A 21,016-nucleotide genomic window follows, 5' to 3' on the forward strand; every position below is an offset into this window, starting at 1 on the left:
GAAGCTCCTGATTTCACCTTCACTTTTGATTGATAGCCTTGCTGGGTACAGTATTCTTGGATTCAGACCCTTCCTTTGCATGATGTTGTATATTTCATCCCATTCCCTTCTGGCCTGATAAGTTTCTGTGGAGAAATCAGTTGCTAGTCTGATGGGGGTTCCTTTATATGTAACTTTCTGTCTCTCTCTGGCTGCTTTTAAAATTCTTTTTTTGTCATTGGTATTTGCCAGCTTAATTATAATGTGCCTAGGGGTGGGTTTTCTGGGGTTCATTTTGCTTGGGACTCTGCGAGCATCTTGGATTTGTGTGTGTTTTTTCTTCCCTATCTCAGGAAAGTTTTCTGTCATTATTTCTTGAAATACGTTTTCCATGTCTTCCTCAATTCCCTTTCCTTCTGGAACCCCTATTATTCTAATATTGTTTTGTTTTGTATTGTCCCAAAGTTCCCTTAGACTTTCCTCCTGTTTTTTAATTTTTTTTCCAGAAGCTGTTCTAATTGGGTATTTTTTTCCATCTTGTCTTCTAGCTCACTGATGCGGTCCTCTGCTTCTTCTAATCTACTCTTGATGCTTTCTATTGAGTTCTTTACAGTAGCAATGTCATTTTTCATTTCTTCTTGGTTCTTCTTCATTTCCTCTTGGGTCTTACTCATATTGTCAAATTTGTCTTCCATTCTTTTTAGCCATCTTATGATCATTACTCTGAATTCTTGCTCTGGTAGGTTGCTTGAGTCTATCTCGTTTACTTCCTTTTCTGGTGAAGCCTGCTTTTCTTTCATTTGCAGACTGTTTTTTGGTCTTCCCATGATCTAGGTTCTAGGATGTCTGGTTGTGTAGTTCTCTCTCTCTCCTGCTTTGATTTAAAGGCACAAAATACAACACAACCAGGTACAACACACAGGCACTGAATAGAAATGTGTTTGCAATATTAATAACCACCAATAATGGTGACTAGAACCCAGCTAACAAAAACATACAATCAAACAAAAAGCATAGGCAAATCAATCTTATAAAAAAAAAAGCATACAACTTCATGATAGTTAACATTCAACATACAACTTCAAAGAGTTAGAGAGAAAGACTGTTTTTTTTGTTTTGTTTTGTTTTGTTTTGTTTTGTTGTTAGGACAACTGCGAGGGAGGTGTGAATGGGCTTGGAGCAGGTAGTTGGAAATTAGATATATACAAGTAGGGTGAAATTTTAGGAAGGGGTAGACAGAAGGAATGGGGAAAATCTAGAGCAGGAAAGGGTTAAGATAAACGGGGTACCAAAGGAAAAGATCGGAAAGAGGGTGAAGGCATAAAGGTAGGGTTGAGATAGAATAAAGCGTTGGAGAAGGAAAGATAGATAAAGACTGTAGAACAGTAATCCAGAAATAAAAAAAATATCTATATAATCAAATTAAATAAAAATAATAAAAAGAAACAAAAGAAAATAAGATGAAAAGGTAAATTAATAGTAGTAATATTGATTACATATACAATGTAATAATTATAAAGATAAAGTGAGGAAAAAGAAAAAAAATAGTTTCTTGAGTAAACGTTGCAAATAATGAAAACAAAAATAAAAAACAAAAATTTAAAAATTAAAAAAAATAATAAAATTTAAAAAATTTAAGTAAAATTTGCAGTAATGAAGGTCATTCGCTTCCTCTATTGTTATGATCCAGTCCTGATTTTTAGGCAGGTTTTGCTTTGTTTTTATTACACTAGAGTCAATTTGTGAATTAGCCTCTGGGGGCAGTGTTTCTGGGTTGAGTTTCCAGACTCTAGTCTAGAGCCTCTCCAGCTTTTTTTTCTTCCTCTGCCCTCTCTGCAGCAGGAACTATGGAGGGGGGAGGGGGCAGGCCCGAGCAACTGCAATCTCCCGCAACTCTCTGATATCCCTCCGAGCCAGATCCAAATGTGTTGCTCTTTAGATATCTCCCCTGTTAGGAGCCCCGTCCACTTTCACGGGTGACACCCGCCCAACAGCCGGGGCTTCTACTTGTAATCACCGCCCTTGTCCTCCAGCTTCCGCGAGCGCGGGCACGCAGGCTTTTTATCTTCGCCGCAAGCCTCTCCACCTTCTCCCCGCGAAATCTGACCTTTTCGCTGAGCAGTGGGGTATTCCAATGCAGTCAGGTGTTCGCACCGCCTGGGATCCGCGTTCTGAGGGTCCCAGCTGCTTGGTGGTGGCTGCGGCTGTGGATATTCAGGCCTCTGACAGGATCCTATCTTCCTCTCAAGATGGCGAGGTTTCCTCGTCCAAGCCGGTAGGTAGCTCCGGGCAGGGAAGTAGCCCGCGTGGGTGCTTCCCTCTGAGGGGTACCTCCGTCAGCAGCCCCCCAGCAGTTTCTTCTGGTGTTCGCTGTCTCCCAGCTTGCTAATAAACACTCACAGCACAAGACCATCAGTTGCTCTCTCTTTCTGCTTCAGGAGAGGGCTCAGAATCCGCCCATCTATTCTTCCGCCATCTTACCTCCCTCCCCTACGTTCTTAATTGAGATTGCATTGAATCTCAAGATCAATTTGGGAATAATGGATATTGCAAAAATATTAATTTTACTGATAATGAACATGTGTTTCTTCTTTTACTTATATTTTCTCAGCAATATTTGTAGTTTTCAGTATATATGTTTTGTATGTATTTTGTTAATTTATTGCTAAGTAATGTTTTCAGTGCTGTCAAATGATATTTAAACATTTATTTTTTAACGTTGATAAATTTACCCTTTTATTTTATTAGCTTTGTTCTAGATTCTTTAGGATTTCTTTGTGGCTGATTATGTTGTCTGAAAGTAAACATAGGTTTTACTTCTTCCCTTCTAACCTGTTCTCTTTCTCTTTCATTTTCTCTCTTTCATTTCTGTCTCTCCCTCCTTTGCTTTCCCCGTTGTACTGGCTACACTCTAATGTAATGTTGAATAGGAGTGGTGAAACAGACATCTTTGCCTTGTATATATACTTGTAGAGGAAAAGCACTGAGCCTCTCAGCACTAGGTATGATGTTAGATGTATATTTTCCAATAGACACCCTTTATTATTTGAGGAGCTTTCTATTTCACCATAATTTGCTGACAGTTTATTTATTTAATAACTTTTTTTATGTCATCAATAGGTGCTAAATTTTAAGAATGCTTTTTCTACATGAATTAAGATGATCATATGGTTTTCTATTCACCTGTTAATATGGTGAATTGATTGTATTCCTAGGATAAACCTTGTTGTTCATTCTTTGTTACTTTTTAAATATACTTTTGGACTTGATTTACTAATATTTTGGTAAGGAATTTCTTACTAATATTCATAAAGGCTATTAGCAGTTTTGGTTTTCTTGATGTCTTTGATTTGGTATCAAGATAATGTTGTCCTCATAAAATAAGTACCTTTTCCCTCCATTTTATTTGCAAGTGTTAGTGTAGAATTGTTTTCTTTCTTAAATGCTTAAAAGAACTTACCAATGAAGCATATAGATCTAAGTAGAAGTGAGATTGACATATTTGCCTGTACACACTCTTAGGGGGAAAGCTTTCTGTATGGCAAAGTTTTACATTATAACTTAAATTTCTTCAATATATGTTTTGCTATTCAAATTAAAAAAATAATTTGTCCCCTCAATATTTATTTATTATTCATTTATAACTGTGAAGTCTGTAATGATGTCCTTAATTCATTCCTGATATTGGGTAATTGATGTTTTATTTTTTTCTTCTTGATGAGTATTGCTAGAGTTTATAAATTTTATTGAGCTTTAAAAAGGATTTAAAAAAAAATATATTTTATTCATTTTTTACAGAGAGGAAGGGAGAGAGACAGAGAGCTAGAAACATTGATGAGAGAGAGTCATCGATCAGCTGCCTCCTGTACACCCCCCACCGGGGATGTGCCCGCAACCAAGGTACATGCCCTTGACTGGAATCAAACCTGGGACCCTTCAGTCTGCAGGCCGACATTCTACCTCTGAGCCAAACCAGCCTCAGCAATAAGGAGTAATTTTTTATTTCATTGATTGTCTTTATTGTTTGATTTCTATGTTTCTACTCAAAGATTTGATTTCTGCTCATGTCCTTGTTATTTCTTTTCTTCCTTTTATTTTTCTATAGCAATATAAGGCCAAAACTTAATTAATTTGAGGCAGTCGTTTTATTTTTTTCTAATGTAAGCATTTAAAGCTATGAATTCCTCTTAGCACTGCTGTATCTGCATCCCCAGAATTATTATCTGTGGTGTTATTAGTTTTATTTAATTCAATTTTCAAAGATTTATTCTTTGACCCATTGATAATTTAAGGTGTGCATTTAAATATTGAATAATTTGAGGAATTAACCAGATATCTGCCCATTATTAATCTCTAATTTAATATCATTGTGGCCAGACAATAGACTTGATATAGCATTAATTCTTAAAAATTTTTTAAAACGTATTTTATGATCCAACATGTAGTCTATCTTTATCAATACTTTATATTCACTTCAAAAGAATGTATTCTGCTGTTTTTGAGCAGAGCATTTTATAAATGTGATTTAAGTCAACTTGGTTGATAGTCTTGTTCAAAGCTTCTATGTTAGAACTGATTTTCTATGTCTGGTTCCATCAATTTCTGGAATAAGAGTGGTAAAATCTCCAATTATAAGTGTAGATTTATATGCTTCTCCTTTGAGATTTGTCCGGTTTTGTCTCGTTTATCTTTATATGCTACACTTGGTTTCCTACAAATGTAGAATTATGTTTTCTTATTATGTTTCTATCAGTATGAAATGTCTGTCTTTATTTCAGAAAATCTCCTTTGTTTAGCTATCACTATTTTAGCTTCCTTATGATTAGTGTTTCTATAGTACATATTTTTTTATCTTTTTACTTTTCAACTCTGTAGTTTTCTATTCAGGTGAATTTTTTTCTTCACTTTTACTGAGGTATAATGGACAAACAAAATTGTAATAAATTTAAAGTGTACAACGAACTGAGAACTTAGCAACAGAGTCCAGGGGCAGCCTCTGCAGGATCTGGGCCCTTTCTCTGCATGGCTTCCTCTTCTCTGCTCCTTCAGCAAAGTCCTGTCACTTTAGCTTCTTTAAACTCTGTCTTCTCAATTCCATGGGCTCACCTTGTTCTGCTTGAGATGATCCTTCCTACTCCACAGTCCAGAAGGTTCTTTCATATAGAAAGCCAGGACAATCATAAGGCTCAGCTCAGCTATCACATTGTTTAAAAATAGTTATTCTATATATTTTGTTGAGGTTTCTAGTTGTTTATAGAGTGTTGGGGGAAGTACATCTAGCACCATCATGGCCAGAAGCATGAGTCTGTGTATTCAGATTTGATCATATTGAATTTAAGGTAAGTTTGAAAAGTCTAAATGGAGGTCCATTGCCCTATTAGTGTTAGATTTGTATTTTAAAGAAGAATTATAGGTTGATGAGATAAATTTGGGAATTTTAGTAATATGGATGGTAATCAAAGTTCTAGGCATGATTGGATGCTATCACCTTGTGAGAATGAAAGTACATGAAGAAATTTGGGCTTGAGGCTACACCTTTAAATTCCAGGCAGAGATCAATGAACCAGAGGAGATGACAAAGAAGGAACATCTAGAGACAGAAAAAACAAAACAAAACAAAACAAAACAAAACAAAACAAAACAAAACCCAAAGAGCCAGGGAAAGAATTGTCAAGATTTTAATGATGTTGTTTAAGTGAAATGAGGACTAACATTTGGCCGGTGGATTAATGACGTGAAAAGTCTTAGTGGCCTTGCCTGGAACAGTTTCAGTAGAGCGTCGGGACAGAAGCCATATTTAATGCTGAGGAGAGAGTGAGAGGTAAGACGCTGGAGAGAGGGTAGGTTTAGATGATTTTTAAAAGTTTAGTTGTAAAGTGGAGGCTTGAGAGCAGAAGCTGGATGAGAGCTTTAGAAATGGTCTCCTTTTTTTTTTTTTTCCCTTTTAAAAGTGTTTTCTTTTTAAATAAGAGAGGCTGTAAATATAGAAAAGTTGGCAGGAAGGACCCGGCTGAGAGTATGAACTTAATGATTTGAGAGAGAGGTGATAACCTTTAGGGTCAAGAGCAGATAGGGTGCTGTGTGTTATAAGTTGAGGCTTGATCTTAGAAAAAACGATATATTTTCTTGTAATGGGAGAGGAGAGAGAATGGGTGTCCAGGAAGTCCGGTTTGTCAGTTTGGTGGTGGGAAATTGAGAGCTCTCTTTAACGGATGGTGTCTATTTCTTTAAAAAAAAAATATATATTTTATTGATTTTTTTTACAGAGAGAAAGAGAGAGGGATAGAGAGTTAGAAACATCGATGAGAGAGAATCATCGACCAGCTGCCTCCTGCACACCCCCTACTGGGGATGTGACCGCAACCAAGGTACATGCCCTTGACCGGAATCAAACCCGGGACCTTTCAGTCCGCAGACCGACACTCTATCCACTGAGCCAAACCGGTTTCGGTGATGGTGTCTATTTCTTATGGCGAATAAAAAGATGCTTCTTATAAAATGTTTGAAAAATACTGCAGGAGGTAATTGAGAAGATGTGACAATTAACCCCAGAACTGGACTGGGCAATGGGGGCTCCTCAGCCCCACCCCTGTGCTTGGAATGTGCCTTCTCCCCACGTTTCCACAGAGGGAGCCACTTTCAAGGACACAGCCTTGAGGAAGCAGTGTGTTGTTGAGACCATCTGGACAGTATATGTGACACTGTATAACTTTTAAGACTTGGTGGGTGTGTGTGGAAAACTACTGGTTTCATGACTGCTCAACACGAGCCTTGTTATAAGTTCTCTTGTGTATTAAAACTGCCACCCTCCGATCTGGAGTGGTCCGTCTCTTTCTTTGGCCCCTCCGTGCCCTTTGTGGATGGGGGACAGTTTCAGATTATACCCAGAAAACTCCTCAGGAGGTTGAATACTAACACTATGTTGACATAGATCTGAAGAATTTTTATTTTTATTTTTTAAAATATATTTTATTGATTTTTACAGAGGAAGGGAGAGAGAGAGCTAGAAACATCGATGAGAGAGATACATGGACCAGCTGCCTTCTGCACCCCCTTCCCCCCCACCAGGGGATGTGCCCACAATCAATGTACATGCCCTTGACCGGAATTGAACCTGGGACCCTTGAGTCCACAGACTGATGCTCTATTCACTGAGCCAAACCGGTTTTGGCAGGTCTAAAGAATTTTTAAAGAAAATTTGGTAAAGTTTCATCAGAAACTATGGACAGAATAAAGCAGTTATGTTTCTGTAGATAATACAGAACTGATTGATTATAACAACTGGCTGATGTTTAGTCATGAAAGGACTGGGAGATCCAGGAGATTAGTATGAGTGGAATGAGACCACCATGAACAACGTCTACACCAGTTCAGAAAGATGGCTGGAGAGGATTAGCAAGAATGGAAAACTGAGAGAAATCAGTAGCGTCTTGCCTATTCTGTGCCTGCTCTAGACTTCTACTTCCCCCCTCTTTCCTGGTTTCTTTTCCTGTTTCTGATGTTGAATCCTCAAGCTCCAATCCTGTCTCCACTCAGTGTCTTCTCAATCTTTAGCCTTACTTCTTTCCTTGGTTTCTCACCAAGTATTTCTTCTGAGAATAGTTTATTCATTACTTGTTGAAAACCGCTCCGTACCTGCCCCATTGCCCCCAATTTTTTTTAGCATTTTCAATTCCCCTTTTATGTGTGTGTTCTTTTGCTTTTTTTTTTTTTTTTTTTGTTTTGTTTTGCCACCTTAAATCCCTCTGTTGTCCCATTCTCTACTTGTTTGTTAAAGAAAAAAGTATACATTTTCAGTATTATTCATCCCAGTTTAAGGTAGATTATATTCTTTTTTTTTTTTTTTTTAAATACATTTTATTGACTTTTTACAGAGAGAAAGGGAGAGGGATAGAGAGTTAAAAACACCAATCAGCTGCCTCCTGCACACCTCCTATTGGGGATGTGCCTGCAATCAAGGTACATGCCCTTGACTGGAACTGAACCTTGGACCTTTCAGTCCACACAGGCTGATGCTCTATCCACTGAGACAAACTGGTTAGGGCAGTAGATTATATTCTTAAATGCTATCTTGAGCTGCTTTAAATGGTCTCAAATTTTATTTCTTAGAATTAAAAAAAGTAAAGGGTATCTAAAAGAGGGATTTCTCATCAAGTGGAAGTTTAAAATGGTATTTTTTGTTAAAGACAGAAGTGTCTGGAAGGTTTTTTGCTTTGTTTTGTTTTCCGATGCTTCTTTGTTTTTAAAGAGGGCCCAATGATATTTGCATACAGTCTCTGGAAAACCATTATGCAAACATTTACATATTTAGACTATTTAGAAAATTAGAGAGGATTGGAAAGACAATAAATGTCTTCATATATCTAAGTTATGGTCTATGAAAGAGGAGTTAGCTCTTCATAAAAAAGTAAAGTATATTTTCATTTAAGCACCAAAAAATGTGGGAAGCATTTGAGAAGCAGTGTTACCAGGTAGTCTGCAGATATTATAAGTCAGAAATTCTGAGTTGTTTTACTGTCACTAGGAGGCAGTTAATCAATAACACACGTGGTCATGTATTGTGTACAAAGTAGTTTCCTGGCTTCTACTAAAGAAAAAACAGTGTATCCCAGAGTCAGCTCTCAAGCCCACCCTCTGACAAGGAGTGGGTATAAGGGATGAATTTGATCTTCAAAACTCGAGTGCAAGAAACTTTTTTCTTCTGTATTAGATAACTCTGGCCCTGAGCCCCATAGTGTCAAGAAAGTCCATCCTTGTTTCCCATGCTGCAGAGATGTGCGCTGTAGAGATGCTCACCGCAGCCCCCAGGGGCTATTAAAGGAGCCCGCTCCCTCCATTCCTTCCTTGGAAAGCTTAGGAAGAGGTTTCTTTGATGAGGTTTCTGGATTCCGAGGCACTGGAAAGGAGCAGAATGAAGATCTCCACCATTCTGAGTCCCTGATGGGGCACCATTCTCTCTCCATTTAAAAATCCTCCTCCTCCAACCCTGTGTGATCTTCCTTCTGTAGATAATTAAGCTGTAGAGTGTCTACAGGCTTCAGCTTCGGAATATGAGGACTGTTCATTCTCTGGGGCACACAAGCTTGCTCTTGTGGAGGGTGCACACACACACACACACACACACGCACGCACGCATGCACATGCACACACACACACACACACACACAAGAGAAAGAAGAAAAACATTTTTCACGGGTTGCCTACAGCAACAAGAATCAGATAAAAATGAATATCTCACTAACTTATCTTGCATATGAATACTGTAGGGAATATATTAATGACATTGTATATTGCATCTTATCTTGATAATCAGTCATGCGGCCTTTGTCACATTTTTATTTTCCAGAGAGTCATATATTATCTCCAAATAAGTAGGAAACATATTAAAAAACCTCTTACTGACTCAACACAGTAGGTGAGAGATTCACTAGTCATTCGCCATGACACTAAAAATAAACTTCATGCCAGCATCGGATGCAAGAATTGAAACACAATACACTTAAAGTATGATTATAGTTTTTGACTCGGGGAATATTTTTGAAAAGAAACTTCCAGCTATCAGGAGATGTTGCTGCCCTCAGGGGAAGTGCACATCATGTTCAAGGCACCAACTTCCTCAGAAAGTGAACTTGGAACTTTTACATCTCGTGAGGACAACATCTAGACCGACCAAAATAATCCTTGCAGTGAATGCACTTACAGCCTTTGCACGTGATTTGGAAAATTTTCAAAAGAAAATACAGGGCTCCTGAGTATGCATTCAATGCTTTAAAGACAAGCGCAGTGCTCCAACTTTATTGTGCCCGTGAATCACCTGGCGAACTTGTTAAAATGCAGATTCTCTCATTCAGTGCGCCTGGGCTGAGGCCCTGCGTTCTAAGAGGCTCTCAGGTGGTGCTGATGCTGTGGGTTTGCTGGCAGCACTGAGCTGCAAGGTTGTAGAGAAAACTTTGTTACCACAGCAACTGTAGTCAATGCTGGTAAGTTGATCTTCTGCAAAATGAAGTCTCCTTCATACCAAAATACACGGGCGATTTTTTTCCTCTCAAGGAAACCTGAACCCAAATTTAATTTTTTTAAAAAATCTTCATTCATTGTGGCTCACCTGGCCAAGGAAAGATCAAGAAAGATGAGGAGCAGACAAGGCAGGCCAAAGTCATACAGCAGTGTATCATGTGGGAGGAAAGCAAAGCTTTTAATGCTTTAGTGCTGACTTGCTTGGGGGGAAAATTGAACCGCAGTTGTGATTGCACAGCACGGGAATCAGCAGAAGAAAAACATTAAATGCTAGGTGTTAGTTTGAAGTCAGCAGTGATGGGACTGAGTGGGCGGGAGAGTTAACATGTTAAGTGGCTTATTTAGCAAATGATGCTAAAGAATGTGCCCCAGCATCATTTTGTGCTTTTTTCCCTAATATAACAAATGGTAACTGAGTATATTTTTGTACCCAAGTAAAAAAATCCCACCGAAACCTCTTTATAGAAAAATTTGACTATTCTAAGCAAGTCATGGCAAACTTTTTCCTACCTTAAAAAATACTTAGAGATAGATTTTATTTTGAAATCCCAAGCTGCTTAGAACTTTCTTCAGAAGGCATCAAAGAAGTATCTTTATTCAGGATGCAGTAGAATCCTGGCAGTAGTAGTTAAAAATAATAAGACCAGCTAATGACATTCTCCTTGTCCCCTTGGGACGCTGGGTCGGCTGAGCAGGGTTTTTAGAGGTGGACAGATCCATTTATTTCTCTCTCCTCTTCCTGAGAGATGCCGAAAATGTATATTATCTCATAAAAAAAAGGGGCCACATTATTCTCCCGAGTTAATTCTAACCTGCTTCTCACATCTTTTGAAACCGTATCCGAAGAAGCCTTCACAGCCTGAGTAAAAATGGAAGCTTCCTTTTACTTTTCAATCACTTTTTACTTTCCCAAGGAAACAACCAGCTTATAAATAATATGAAGTACACATTTATTTTTTGCTGGGTTCTTGCCTTTAAAAGTTGTTTCTCTTCTATGGGCTTAGTGTCTGCTGGATTCATTCATTTTCTCACCCCCTCCTGCCCATTCATTGGTTCATTTTTCCTGACGCTTTCAAACCTTAGGACCCATGAGAACACAATGCAATTTCCTGCTGATAATTACACAGTTGTTTTTCTTAAATAGTTCTAATATGAGAACCCAAATTATGCATATTCTACTTCAAAATGCTTTGGGTAAGAAGCACAGGGAATGATGGTCTTTGCTTTAATATTATTCAGAGCTGCGGCAAGTTTTTAAGAGGAAGCACCTGTCAGTCAATCACCCCTCCGCCTCTTTTCTACACACTGGGCCACTGACACACCTGAAGGAAGACTGAAGTGAGAGGCAATGTGTGGCCGGTGTGGGGTTTCATTCCCTTCCCTCTGTTTTTCATGTGTTGGCTTCATGTTACTTCCCCAGGGAAGCCTTCCCAGTCCCCCCCAGATCAGATGAGTTACCGGCTTCTAGTAGCCCATATTTCTCTTTCCCAGCAGTCATTGCCACTACTGTCACATGTTTATTTGGGTGATTGCTTACCGAATGCCTGTCCTTTCCATCTGACTATACGGATGGTGGGGGTGGGAGGACCATGTGTTGTTTGCTGCCCTATCCTCAGCGCCTGCCATGGTGTCTGGCACATAGTGGGAGCTAATGTGTTGAATGAATTCATCGAAAAGTAACCATTAAAAATACATTACACTTAATTTAACCTCTAATCAGAAAAAGTACGTGTATTGAATTAACCTTTTTAATTTGGCTGTAACATTGCATAGGTACTGGTTATCATTTTTTAGAAATCACAGAGTTCTGAAATGCAAGGAAAGTACCAAAATAGTGTCCCCCCCCCCCTTTTTTTTTAAAAAAAAAAGGAAAATTAAAGATCAGGAGAAACTAAGGAAACTATACAATTAGTTGAAATATTAAAGTCTCTTCCTTACAAAGTGAAGGTTTTAAACCCAACTTTCTATTAGAACTTTTGAATAAATATATGCAGGGTAGTTAGGCTTAAAAATTACCCCACTACTAGCAACCTGATCAATTAAAACAACTCTTTCCCTTAGGAGCTGCTGTGCTTTCTCATTGTAAAATGTCATTAGGAGATGTAAAAAAAAAAGTTTATTAATTTTATTGGGTGTAATTATGTTTGTTGACATGTAAATTCTTTCATGTCCACAGATTACTATTACTTGTCTTTCATTTTAAATAAACAGGTTAGAAGTCAAATATCATTACCAATTTGATTAAAATCATTACACTCTTTTTTTTTTTTTTTAAAAAAAAAAGGATATTATTTTATTTTCCATAGAAATTCTAATTAGTTGACCTAGTTTTAGGGTTGGAATTTCCCATAACCAAACCAAAATGTCTTAGTGTAGATATCCTGCCAAAAGTATTGAGATCAAGTTATAAAAACAGCAACATCACGCAGGGAACTGGAGATCTGTGCAGCCATTCATCGATGTATTTAAAGTGTCTAATGGTCAATCATAAATGGGATGCTGGACAGATAGCGTCTGCCTGCCCCTACATCCACCTTCTCTTGTTTGCCTTCTGTGTGTGGCCCTGGGGGACAGCTATCCAGACAATGGGTTCTAGTAGGATTCACAGTTTGTCTGGTTTGTGTTGACAACTACCGTACTACCGTACCGTATACAGGTAATAAATTTCCTTTATTTTCATTCAACAATAAATGTGTACCGTATTATTCTTCATGGAAAAATAAGACATCCCCTGAAAATAAGACCTAGCGCATCTTTGGCAGCAAAAATTAATATAAGACACTGTCTTATTTTCGGGGAAACAGGGTAGTTTCAATACCAGAGAGCAGTCAAGACTGCAAAGACAAAGTTAGTGGCTATAATCATCCTTCTCTCTGGAAATAGTTCTGTAGCAACAACAAATCCATCCCAGGACCAGGTGGCAGAAGCTATGGTAGTGATGACTGCTGTTGCTAAGGTCAATAACACTGAAGGAGTGCTCAGGCAAGTGCTACCCCCTGGGGAAAGAGCACAGCTTCAAGCTGATCCGCTGGAGAGCACCAATGATGCTATTGAATAGCATGCCCATCCCACTCTGCCACCCTCCACCAGTAAGTTTTACAACCAGTGGATAGGGTTGTTTGCAAAGAAAAATGAAGAACAAACACCTTTTTTTGGCAGGAATTGATGTGTGTCGCTCGTCTAAATTGTCTTCTGTCTGCAAACGTGTCTTCAGATGTGTGCAAGTTTCTTACAGGAAATCTTAAATTTACCCTGATTCTAAGAGGCTTCTTCTGAGATGTGCTTTAGGTGGTTCATTGCTCATCAGGGGTGTCTTGACTTCCTAAAGATCTTTCGCAAACCATAAACTGTGGGAAATGGATGCAAGATTGGTGCCATTTAGAGCAAACACCAAAAGTTTCAAGTGTCCCACGGCGTTTTAATACAAAACAGCAGGAAGCCTTAAAAAAGGCAGTTGGATGAATGGGAGGGGTGGAGGATTGGAATTGGAGGTTGAGGACAAATATGTGATACCTTAATAAAGAAATAAAAAAAAAAAGAATGCAAATAAGCTCCTTTGATCCTAAGTTTTGGTGATACTTCCTGGTGTTAGGGGTATCAAATAAGTGTGCTGTGTGGGCTGAGTTGCTTGTTGCCTCTCCATCAGAGAGAATAGTATCCCACCTGGCTCCCAGCTTTTAATTTTTTTTTTAAAGGCAGTTGGAGTGGAACCAGAACCTTCTTGGACACTGATTGAGTAATTATGGTGTCTTAAGTCCTTCTGCCTCTTCACATCTCAGTTACACTCCATCTCATCCTCCCTGTCAAGAACAGTCACACTCTGGCAGCAAAAGAGAGAAACACAGCCTGTGTGAGGGAGAGAGAAGAACTTGTGGCCCTGTCTAGAATGTCCATCGCACAGATAAAGATGAAAGAATCTGTAACTTTGGTCCTTATTTAGAAATGTAATTTTTATTCTTCTCTAGAGACAGATTGAAGGCCATGAGCTGTCAAAGTGTTTGGCAAGGTCGTTATGAAGTTTTCCTGGCCATGTTTAGCATTTCAAAGAGCTCCATGGCAGCTGTGTGCTTCCATAAGATGTGTCTGCATGGATGTGACTGAAATGGCCCTTACTTGATTTGGAGTGGAATTCTGTCACCTCAGCTAGGCAACAACATATCTCATGCTGATCAGAAGCTTTAGCAAATGAGTAGCTTTTTTTTTTTAATGCAGAAATGAGAAATGAGTGACTTTTTGTTTAAATAGTTTTGTAGAAAAATCTTTCAAAATTGCAATGCATAGAGGAAAATAATAAAAGGTATCCTTGATTGATGGATGGACCAATTTTTTTCAATGAATATTTATTGAATCCCTACTATGTGCTAGAAGCCCATGCTACATTTGTAAACAACACAAAGAAGATCCCTGTAGGATCTACATTTTAGTAGGGGAAACATAAGACACAAGTTAACATAGGTTATCAATGTAATGAAGGAAATAAGTAGGGTGATGATTTACTATTGTGGGTAGGGAGACCATGTTAGGTGGGGTAGTCAGGGAAGACCTGTTTGAAGAGTAGACATTTGAGGTGAGGATGAAGGATGAGAAGCTTGGAAAGATTTGGGAAAAACATGCAACAAAAGGCATGAGGTGTGAGGAAGAAAGGGGGCATGGCCAGATCAGGGAACTGGAAGGAAGCCAGAGGGGCTGGAGCAGGTGAGTGAGGGGAAAGGTGGCCAGGTGCCAAATCAAAGGGTCCTGTGGCAAAAAGTGGGCTTTATTTAAGAGCAAATTTCTCCACTTTAAGAGCAATGGAGAAATGAGTGAAGTGCTTTGAGCAAGATTTTGATATGAACTGATTTTTCTTTTTTAAGATCAGTTCAGTTACTGGTGTAGAACGGATCTGAGAGGGGCAAGACTGGAAATAGGAAGATTGATTAGGTGGTTGTAGAAATTCAGAGATTACAATGCCTTTAACTGCAGGGTGGCGTTTTGCTCTGCCATCCCTAGGGCATGGCCTGAGATGGCGAATGGAATTCTAGACATTATGTCCTAGTTCTTGCCAGTGGGTCTTGAGAAAGGCATGTCCTTTCCCTTTAAGGATACTTTTCAGAAGTTACATTCACCACCATGTTAATGACCATAGCTGGAAGGAAGAGTTGGAAAATTTAGTCTTCTCCTGAGTGGCCAAGCCCTAAGCAAAAATCTAGGTTCTGTCTAGAAGTAGAGAGCTCTAAAGAACAACAACTTCTATTTAAAATATATTTTCTTAGAAAACATATACATTTATATTTGTAGAAACCTATATTTGTACACACACACACACACACACACACACACACACACACATTTATAAAAATACTCAAGTGGCTATAAATGAGTTTCTTTGTTTGAAATAGAACTTCCGCTTTCTTGAGCTCCAAGAAATAGACTTTTGGACTTTCTCAGAGTTTATAAGTCCAAGATTTACAGAATAGCTAAATGTGGATCAAGGAATTTGTTTTACTAGCAGCTGAGCAAACATCAAATAACTCCCCAGTCATGCGACTGTCCGTTCAAGACTGTATTGGAAAGGATTCAGTGTGGACTTGAGGTTAAAATTGTGCTTCCTGCTCCCATACCACTACTCTACCTAGGGGCCCACTCTGCCTGCATGGAAAACTTGGAGTCCACTCATTCAACCTGTGACCGGGGCTTCAGGCCTCTCACACACCTGGTTGTCAGTGGACTATGGAGAGGAGGGGTGGGATACCTCCCTGTCTGGTCTTACCTTGTAGAGAAAAGAAGCCTGGGGTGTGTGTTCAGCACCCTTGCCCAAGAAATATACACTTCTGACCTCCCCTAAGTAAAAGGTGGAGATCTAGGTAGAAAATATGCATTTTGGAACTCCCCAAGAAGGTTGAGGAATCCCCTCTTCTGTGGGGTGAAGTGAAAATGTAGTAAGAGAAGGAGAAGGAGTTTTTCATAACTAAGGCAATCAGAAAAGCGGAAACTAAAGGAAAATTTTAAGGAGGGTATGGTGATGAGTATCTTGAGTTGGGCAATTAATTGCCTCAAAAATGCTTTATTTGGGTTATGGAGATATGCCTTTGTTTTAAGCACACATCATATTATGAAGCCTTAGCACAAGGAAGATAAGTAATGAAAAAAAGAAAAAAGAAAAAAAGCAACCCTGGCCAGTGTGGCTCAGTTGGTTGGGTGTCACCTCGTGCACTCAAAGGTTGTCCAATTCTCAGACAGGGCACATGCCTGGGTTGTGGACTCCATCCCTGGATGAGAGGGTGCAGGAGGCAGCCATCAATATTTCTCTCTCACACTGATTTTTCTATCTCTCCCTTCCTCTCTCTCTAAAAAATCAATAAAAATATAATTTAAAGAGAAAAAAAGAGTGAAATGGCAGGTGTTTTCATATAATGCAAGTTGATGCTTAATACACTGAAAGAGAAAAGAAAGAAAAAAAATCATGCAAGGACAGTGGCAGAGCAGGCTGGATGGTCTGTGGATAGAGGAGGGCTAAGAGGTTAGGGCAAGTTTGAGGGTATGGGAGGATGACAACAGATGTCCCATCTACAGAAACCTGTAGGAGTGGGTGGGTATATTATTAGGCCCCCGACACACTCAAGGGGTAATTTAAGGAAGACGACACAAGAACTATTTATAAGGTCTGGGCACAGCGAAGGAAGCAACACAGGGTGAGGAAGCTCTCAAGTACTAGTAGCAATGGCAGGACCTGAACGGACAGGTAGAGAGTGGTCCCTGGAACCTGGCAAGTGCTTTAGCTGTGGATGAAGGTTCAGGTAGTGGGGAAGGAGATGGGGAAATCAATGCTCTGACTCCTGTCTCCTCCTCTCCTGTCTCTCATTTTCTCCCACTGGCTGGACTCACTGAAAACCAGAGGCCAGGGACCCAGGTGCAACAGCCATAGAGCACCTCCTAGGACAGTGGATGCAGCATGGCAAAGAAGGATTGAGAGGGACACAGAATACAGTATTTTGGTGGAATGCAGGGTAGGAAGTTGTGGGAAAGAGGCTGTACTAAAATTCCGGCCACACTTTAACTAATAAATTGCCTTCAAACAGTCATTGAGCTTTCCCTTTGCCAGGTGCTAGGGATACCAAGGAAATTGACAGAGAGTTTGTTCCTGAGCGGCTCATAAGTCATTGTGGTTCCTAATGTCAGATGATGGAGGCTATGGGAGCCAGGGTGCCTGAGAGAGCTGGTGAAAGCTCCCCAGGGAGGTAGACATTGCTTTGTGTAGAAGATCTCCAGGCGAGGGAGAAAAGGCAGTCAACAGAGGGGCTAGCAGGGGCAGGGCACTGTCAGGGTCTGGCAGGGAATGGGGTTGGAATGAGGATGGAACAGAGTCTGAAATCCGGATTCCATGAGCCAGGCTGAAGTTTGGATATTATCCTTTGAGTGGGCAAGAGGGAGTTAACAGAGTTTGATGTAGGATGTTACTTCTTCCAAAGGATGGGAGCACTGACACAGAATGCTTCCCCTAACACCTCCTTTTCTTTTCCCTCTCATTTCCCTCTCGACTTCTATTCCCTACCCACCACCTTATTTAGTGTTATTGTTTCTGATAGAGGGAAGCTCCAGGGTGAAGGGATTAATTAGGATGGATTTAATGTAGGGAAAAGAAAAAGAAACATTCTAGGTTTATAAAAGATGTCCACTTGGGTTGCCAGTAGGGCTTTAATTCGAGGGTTGGTGGAAATATTGGGGATGCTGGCACAGAGACTAAAGTGCATAAGGAGCCAATGCTCTGTGGTCAACCACAATAAAATAAAAATGAGGAATGATTTCATGACAACTTGAAAAGTTGTCTTAAAAAACTATCTACATACCCTGATGTCTATTATTGTAGATGGCAACACAGCAAATGTTGAACAAGTGGAAACACAGACACATACTCTCACACCACTTTTCCACAAGATGATAGGCAAAGAGGAAACTCTTTAAGAGTTTGGGGAGAAAGTCCTTTATCCAGTTATTCAAACAACCACCTTCTGTCTGCACTTTTATTTTATACCCCCTTTACACCTGTTTAATTAATCCTAAACATGGTGCTGACTGCTAATTAAACAACCCTTGAAAGTGACTGACTGAAGGTAGTAATTTGAGATAATTAGTTTTGGGTTCAAACACTCAATTTTCACACATTGTGCTCCTTTTTAGAAAGGGGTGGCTCATTATTATAGGCAGGGTGGGGGTTGTATAAGGCATTTTACTGATGGACTCTGAGTAGCTCCTCAGCTACTGGACTCTGAAAAATCCTCTGTGAAAGGTAATTCAAGGAAGGTCACCAAAAGAATGATTCTTAAGGTGTGGACACAGGGAAAGAAATCAACACAGGATGAGGAAGCACTCAGGCACTAGCAGCAATGGCAGGAGATGAAGGGACAGGGTAGAGAGTGCCTGGAGCCTGGCAAGAGCTTTAGCTGTGGATGAGGGTTCAGGTGGAGAAACACCAGGTTGGTGGGGAAGGAGATGGGGGAAATCAGTGCTCTGACTCCTGTGGGACTCACTGAAAGCCTGAGTCCAGGGACCCAGGTGCTACAGTCCTAGAGCACCTCTTAGGACAGGGGTCTTCAAACTACGGCCCGCGGGCCACATGCAGCCCGCAGAGGAGTCTGATCCTGCCCGCCAGGTTTTTTGGGCAGTGAGCGCAGCCAAGGTGTTACAGTAGGAATTAGTAGTTCATATAGTCCGGCCCTCCAGCTCTCTGAGGGACCGTGATCTGGCCCCCACTTTAAAAAGTTTGAGGACCCCTGTCTTAGGACATGCAGCAAGCAGGACAGAGAAGGCATGGCAAGGGACACACACACCATTCATCTTCACAGAATTCCTCCTGAAGTGAAGGTCAAGCTGCTGGATACATTTCATTGGAACACAGAAATGCACATCTCTGGGAAAGTTTTACCTAGTGAGGGGTAGATCTCACTGAGTCATCTATTGTGTAGTTCCAAGGTCCTCTAGAAGCAAGCATAAAAAGGTGAAAAAGGCCCAAGATTTGGTGTGTGGTTGGACATGTGGAGGTGTGTCCTTGCTGAGAAGTCATGTGTTACAAAGCCACAAAGACTAATCAAGGGAACAGCTTGTCGAGGGGTGGCCAGTCTAGTTTTTTGTAGACCCACAGTGTTAACAAGCACGTTCACCTGGTCCCACTAGTATATTAGGACTGGGAAGAATTGGGGGTTAAATAGGCTAACTCATAGTCAATGGAGAGAGATGCAGGTTGTACAGAAGGGGGATGGACCCTGCAGCACCATGGAGAGCTCCAAGCACATTCTTTTACTTCTTCCTTTGTAACTCAGGCCTTTTTTTTTTTTTTTTTTTTTTTTTTTTAATCTTGAGAAGTTCAGTGTTACTTGCCAGCCACTAAATGGAACAAGACTCTCTAGATCAGATGTTGAGAGCTTTACACAGATGTGAAGAGGAGAATCAAAACCTTATATGGATTGGGAATCATTGGCCAGGGGGTGGTGGTTGAGGGTTGGATCCAGAGTGTGTAGGCCTGTATAGGACGATGGAACTGCAGGCTCTCTGACATCAAGGCACTGATATTGGCTGCAGGAGAGCAAAATTAATTGTTTTATGTATGAGCCCAACTTGCACCTTCAATTAAGCACCCTGAATTGTAGTCATTTTGGCCTCTGAACTTTCACATCTCAGCATGGTGGCAGAGGAGTGATGAGATACACAGTTGCACAGCTCACCCTCCCAAATTGCCCTAACTACGATCTCCACTGTGTTCCCACCTTTCAGTCTCAAAGACACTCTTAAACTCCAGGTCTCCCAATATTATTTTCCGCTATTTAGTTGCTTTCATTCATCTCACAAGAATCTCAAAAGAGCGCCAAAACTGGTTTGGCTCAGTGGTAGAGCTTTGGTCTGCGGACTGAAAGGTCCCAGGTTCGATTCCGGTCAAGGGCATGTACGTTGGTTGTGGGCACATCCCCAGTAGGGGGTGTGCACAAGGCAGCTGATCGATGTTTCTCTCTCATTGACGTTTCTAGTTCTCTATCTCTCTCCCTTACTTTCTGTAAAAAAATCAATAAAATATATTTTTTTAAAAAGGAAAACTATAAAAAAGAATCTCAAAAGAGGCAAATCAAAAGTTAAACTTACTCTTTTTTGTCTGAAAAATCTTTTTTTTAATCTATCTTGGTAAACAGAAAATATCAGGGATCTAGTTACCAAAGTCATACAACTGAGACTCCTCACCCGCACCTTCCCTTGTCTTTCAGATACATATAGTTTCCATACTTTTCCTTTCCCCTCCATCACCCAGCTTCTCTCTAGCTTTGCAGTTTTATTTCCTGACAACACTCCCCTAGTGCCCTACATTCCTGTCACCTGAAAAGCTTCAGTCCCTGGGATCTGCCATGCCGTTGCCCACTCTGTGCATTTGGAATGCAGCCCCCATGGCTGTGATGCCCTAGCCTGCCCTGTTGGACAAATTCTCGGCATCTTCTGTACCCCATCCGGACTTGATGTGCTTCCTTGTACTTCTTTAGCAAAGTGTTTTCCTCTCTTAGATTGTAAGTCCTCACTTGGATATATGAATGAATGTTGCATTTTAAAGTTTTTTAGGGGGAGATTTGTGGCAAGTCTGTTTTCCCAAAGAAATTATTGTATGGGTTCTTATTTTGTAATGTTCTTTTGGCAAGTTGGAAAAATGTTTTTATTAGAAGATACATAGTTGGCTATTCCCAAAACATTTTAATATTAATAATCAATGAATAGACTTGCATAGCTATTTATTTAAAATAATTTGCCAAAAATATAATCTTTAAGTTGAAATGACATCAAGTGTACAAACATATCTCACATTAAAGTCTCTGTTTGTCATTGTGTAGCCTTTCTGTCCTAAAGCTAAAAATTGTCAGAGGTTGACCTTTTCTGACACATGTATATACTTCACTGCTGTCTCATTTCTGCACAGATCTTATCACATACAGAACAAAAAAGCGCAACAAAAACAAGCACAAATATTTTGCCTTGCTTTCAGAAACAATGGAATCTGAAGCAAAACTAC

General features: G+C 40.0%; 1 protein-coding gene across 4 annotated transcripts in view; it reads left to right on the forward strand.

The window, feature by feature from the left end:
* Window positions 1-21,016, forward strand: part of GRM8 (glutamate metabotropic receptor 8) — a 717,908-nt gene that overhangs the window by 134,271 nt on the left and 562,621 nt on the right. The gene's annotated exons all lie outside the window — the stretch shown is intronic.

The sequence above is a fragment of the Pipistrellus hanaki genome (assembly GCF_964339955.1).
Source record: "Pipistrellus hanaki genome assembly, chromosome: 10".
NCBI lineage: Eukaryota > Metazoa > Chordata > Mammalia > Chiroptera > Vespertilionidae > Pipistrellus > Pipistrellus hanaki.